At 39.5% G+C, this 5,565-nt stretch overlaps 1 long non-coding RNA gene across 1 annotated transcript; it reads left to right on the forward strand.

Annotated features, from left to right (window-relative positions):
* Positions 1-4,388: 4,388 nt before the first annotated feature.
* On the forward strand, positions 4,389-5,087 carry LOC145106488 (uncharacterized). Its single transcript, XR_013707589.1, has 2 exons — positions 4,389-4,527; positions 4,809-5,087. It is a non-coding gene; the product is annotated as an uncharacterized LOC145106488 (long non-coding RNA).
* The last annotated feature ends 478 nt before the right edge of the window (positions 5,088-5,565 follow it).

Consider the following 5,565-nt stretch of genomic DNA (forward strand, 5'->3'; position numbering starts at 1 on the left):
TAATAATAATAATTTCTAACTTGCAAATATAATTTTTCTAAGAAGGTTTGATTTTGGTTTCAATCCTTAAATTTAACCCCGGGTAATTAATCTTGGCGTATATATTTAGTGTAGCTCGTTTGTTATGGGTGTGCATAGTTATATTATGAGTGTATATAGTCATAGGCCCAAGTTGTATTTGTAATACTATTTATATATTCATAGGCCCAAGTTGTATTTATATGAATTTAATTAGAAATAATATTCATAGGAAAATACCTTATGTACATGGTATCAGAGATACCCTTGTATTCCTTCCTAAAATACGTATCTTTCTCAAACCATCCAGTCGTCGTTGTTGGCTTGTGTTCTCCCTCATTTTCTTTGCTTTCCTCTATCTGTTAGGCTACTCGGAGTGGGCAACGCCCACTCCCGTTATTGTGCCTAATAACACCTAATAACGCCAATGAACACCGCCTCTCTCCCCCGTTATTACGTGTTAAAGGTATCCCCGTTACTTCCCGTTACCACCACAACATTTGGTAACATCGTTTCCTTTTTTTTCTCCTAATAATGCCTATGGGCGCTGCCCACAGCCACCCCTCTTACCCATCTTCATTTCAATGGATACATACAGGAGATGTTGATTCCATATCCCTCCTACCTACGGATGGAGGCTCTTCACATGGATACCCATTTTAATATTTTATCATCCACTACCATTCAAAACTACATACCTTTTTACAAGCTATTCCATAAACACTCATCATACTCACATCTTCGTGTGTTCGGGTGTTTATGATATCCTCACATTCCTACCTCTCACAAACTCGATCCTAAATCTGTTCCTTTTGTCATTTTGGGTTATCCCTCACAACATTGTGGCTTTTGCTGCCTTATCCTTGATACCCAAGAAATTATCATTTCACGTCATGTCACATTTGACGAATCCGTGTTTCCTTTCGGCTCCATGACTCCTGACAATCCTCCATCATCTGAGTTTCTTGATGCATCAATGGCTCCACTCCCACATCTTTATAGTTTCACCAACAACCCGTTTTATTTCCCACTACTGAAGATATGTCCCCTCTTCGTCACCCATTGCCACATCTGCACCGGTCATTCCACCGCCGACTGCCACCTCTCCTACTGACAATGATGTCTCATCAGCTCCCTGGAATGTCGATCCATCTCCTAACGGATCCTCCACCTCCTCCGATTTTTCTCCCTCTCATGTTTGTACTTGTCCTATGGTCACTAGGTCTCGTCTAGGCGATGTCAAACCCATCCGCAGACTCAACCTTCGTGTAGATACCTCTTCTCCGAAACCCCGCAATTACTCACAAGCATTTCGAGATCCAAATTCGCTAAATGAAATGGATGATGAATACAATGATCTTATCACTAATCAAACATATACTTAAGTTCCACAACCCCGAGGTGCCAACATCATCAACTATATTTGGATATTTAAAAAAAACATGTTGGCGGTTCTTTAGCTAAATTATAAGATCCAGTTTTGGGATGTTTCTGATTTAGGGTTATCGGACTGTAATTTGATCGAATAAAGGTATTGGGCTTCAAGGGAATAGATTTTAGACCATATTGGATGATGATATGTCGGTTAAGTTATTTAATCCCTTGAATTGTGTTTTGAAGCAAAAGGGTAAATGGGAAAAGTAATATTTCAGACTTCTTGCATGAATTGATATTTTAATTTGGTATGTTTAAAGTAGATAAGATAGTAGGTCTTGCAATACCTTCGTGTGCATATAAAGATCACCGATTACAGAGTTAGAACAAAGAAGTTATGATTGTTTGAAGCTGAAAGCTTAAATTCAGAATCCAGCGGGAGCGCGGTGCGCCCCTAAAAAGCATGGGGCACTTCCAGCCCAGTGGGCTACCTGTTTTTTAGGGTTTTTGAGGGTATTTAAAGGCCATTAACCCATAGGATTGCCATTTCTTAGCCTCCATCACCTATAGAACGATCCCAAGTGAAACCTTAGCCTATATTCTCTCATTTTGAGCTTAAAACTACTTTTGGAGGATTATTTATTATACTTTAGTGTGAAGCTTGAAAATAAAGGTTGTTACAAGGAACTTAGATGAAGGGCTCAAGGTTGGATGTAGAAATGATACTTCATTTATGGACCATTGTGGGTAAAAAGCTTCCACCTTTACTTCTACTTTGTTAGATCTAGCTTTTGGTCCATATCTTATGCTTTTGATCCCATTTTGGTGATGATCTTGGAGTTGAAGTGACTCCAGCTCCTTCTAAGTTGATAGAAGTATGTGTTGGACCATTTGATTTAGAAAGTTGGCATATTGGAGCTTTTTCTCTTGGCTATACAAAGTGTCTTGCCTTTTGGTTTATTAAAGTCTAGATCTTGTAAGTTTGTGGCATTGTTATAGATAAAATTGGAAACTTTATCCATCTTGACAGTATGTTATTTTAATTCTAAAAGTTGGAGGCTTAGATATAATAGATTAAGTTGTTAAAAGTGCATTATTGGACTTTTTGGGCTTAAAGTTTAGACCTTGTTTGTTTTGGAAATGCTTAACAGATAAAGTAGGAAACTTTATCTATTTGGACCTTATGGGAGTTTAAATCTGTAATTTAGGGGATTGACTTAACTGATTAAGTCACTTAGCCCTTTGAATTCAGCCTGAGCGCGGTGCGTTTTTCTGGAGCGTGGGACACTTTTTAGGGTTTTCTGTTGCGAGTTTGTTTTGCTGAAAGGATTGACTATTTTGTCCCATAGTAAGCGTTGGGCGCTCTTAGAATGTGTGGTGCCCTTTTGACAAGACGTTGACTTTTGTTGACTTTTTGAATAAGTTTGACTTTAGGTTAAACATTAGGGTTTAGGGTCATAGACTGAGGTTTGACCTTTTATTTATAATTAGGTGGTTGTTGTGCAAACCTTATCTTCCTGTGAGTTGTGGTGATACATGTTTGAAAGCGAGGTGAGTTTTCTCATTATACTTTGTACTACAATATGTATCCTTCTGTATAGGATGTGCTATGTGTTAGTCTATATTATTAGCCCGCTTGTTTATGGGCCCTTTTTTGTCTTTAGCCCATTAGGGTTTCTGTCTAGCTAGTATTTATATCCGCTTTATTCCTTGTAGTCTTTATGCTTTTCTCTGAGAACCCTTGTAATTTCTCTTTGATATAATCATATGACAATGTTATCATGGTATCAGAGCAGAGGTTTGATACGTTGTTAGAAGTCTTTGTAGCAGTCATCTGTATTCGTTCATTATCACTGGTATTCGTTTTTTTATATGTTGATTCGTTGCTACTGTTGATTCGTTGCTGCTGTCGGTTCGTTGCTACTGTCGGTTCGTTGCTACTGTCGGTTCGTTGCTGCTGTTGGATCATAATTGCTGTTGATTCGTTATTCAAGTGATTGCTTCCGCTGGTTTGTTACTCCTTTCATTCTCAGATTATTATATTGTCATTGTGGTTATTCATTCACTATCAACATGACTGGAAAGGATGATTCCCTTCAGTCAATCAGTACTCGTTTGGATGGAAAGAATTATACGTATTGGAGTTACGTTATGAAGAACTTCCTTCGTGGGAAGAATATGTGGGGCTATGTCGCTGGGACTAAAGCCAAACCCTCAGTGACTCAAATTGAGAATTATGATATGTTGCTTGATGCTTGGGAGACTGATAACTCCAAGGTTATTACTTGGATCAATAACTCTGTTACTCAGTCCATTGGTATGCAGTTGGCTAAGTATGATACATCAAAGGAAGTTTGGAATCACTTGGAGAGACTGTATACTCAGTCCAATTTTGCTAAACAATACCAATTGGAATATGTCGTGCCCTTCAACAGAATGACCAAAGCATTCAAGATTTCTATGCTGCTATGTCTGATCTCTGGGATCAATTGGCTCTTAGTGAATCTAAAGAGTTAAAAGATTTTGAGCCTTACATTGCTAGGAGGGAAGAACAACGCTTGGTTCAGTTCTTGATGGCCTTGCGTTCTGATTTTGAAGGTCTTCGTGGAACAATTCTTCATCACTCTCCTCTTCCTTCAGTTGATTCAGTTGTCCATGAGTTAATTGCATAAGAGACTCGTATCAAGTCCCATGCAGATAAAGGGTTTAAAGCAACCTCTACTCCTACTCCCGCTCCTGCTGTGCTTGCTGTCTCCTCCAGTCAATCTCGACAAACTTCAAGAGTCGCTTATGATGAGTGTGCATTCTGCAAACAGAAGAATCATTGGAAAGCTCAGTGTCCATTGTTAGTCAGCAAGGGTAAATCTGGTCAACCTCAGTCAGGGCAACAAAATAGGTCTGGTCAACAGAAGTATCAGTTGCGTTCCTCTGGTACTCCTCCATGGACCCCTCGTCCTCCACAATTTGCTGCTGCTGCTGCTGTTCCACCAGTTGACACAGAATCTGTTGGACATATGCCACCATCTGCATTGGATCCCAAGGTGTTTGAGAGCTTTAGACAGTATTTGGCTTCTAATCCCACTGCCATGTCTGCATCTATGTCTCATTCTGGTCCTTCTTCATCTGACACTTCAGGTATTCCCTCATCTTTGTGGATTTTAGATTCTGGTGAAACCTATCATATGACTCCTCATTTGTCATCATTTACTTCTTTGTCGCAAGTGTCATCTATTTCTGTTAAGTCTGCTAGTGATACATCTATGCTAGTTGAGGGTGTTGGGTCTGTCTCCGGTTCTCATATAACTCTTCCTGATGTTTATTACATTCCCAAACTTACTTTGAACCTTGCCTCAGTCAGTCAATTATGCAAGTCTGGTAACTGGGTGTTCTTTTCTGATTCTGTCTGTGTTATACAGGATCAACACACCCAGAAGGTGATTGGGATCGGCCGTAGGGTGGGGGAACTATATGTCTTGGAGGTCCTCAAAGTATCTGCTGTTGCTGCTTCCAACATTGATTTATCTTCTTTTCGTTTGAGTCCTTTGTCGTCTGAGTTTTATCTTTGGCATTCTCGTTTGGGACATGTGTCTGTATCACGGTTGAATTTCTTAGCATCTAGTGGTGTTTTGGGTCATTTAAACTCTTGTGATATTTCTGATTGTAGTGGTTGCAAACTAGCAAAATTTTCTGCTTTACCCTTCAATAAAAGTATGTCTTGTTCTACTGCTCCTTTTGATATTATTCATTCTGATGTGTGGGGTCCTGCACCAGTATCCACAAAGGGTGGGTCAACCTATTATGTATCTTTTATAGATGATTATACTCGATATACATGGGTTTATCTTATGAAACGCAGATCTGATTTCTTTGGTATTTACAACAATTTTAGAGCTCTTGTTAAAACTCAACATTCGGCTGTGATTAAGTGCTTCAGGTGTGACTTAGGGGTGAATATACCTCTAATGATTTCACTCAGTTACTTGCTTCTGATGGTACCATACACCAGTCTTCGTGTACTGACACACCTCAGCAAAACGGTGTGGCAGAACGAAAACATCGTCATATTGTTGAGACTGCCCGCTCATTGCTCCTGTCTGCGCAGGTCCCTAGTGCCTTTTGGGGAGAAGAAGTCCTAACTGCTGTGTATGTGATTAATCGTATCCCTACTTCATT

Source organism: Lactuca virosa, chromosome 1, assembly GCF_052849685.1.
Source record: "Lactuca virosa cultivar CGN04683 chromosome 1, Lactuca_virosa_CGN04683_v6, whole genome shotgun sequence".
Classification (NCBI taxonomy): domain Eukaryota; kingdom Viridiplantae; phylum Streptophyta; class Magnoliopsida; order Asterales; family Asteraceae; genus Lactuca; species Lactuca virosa.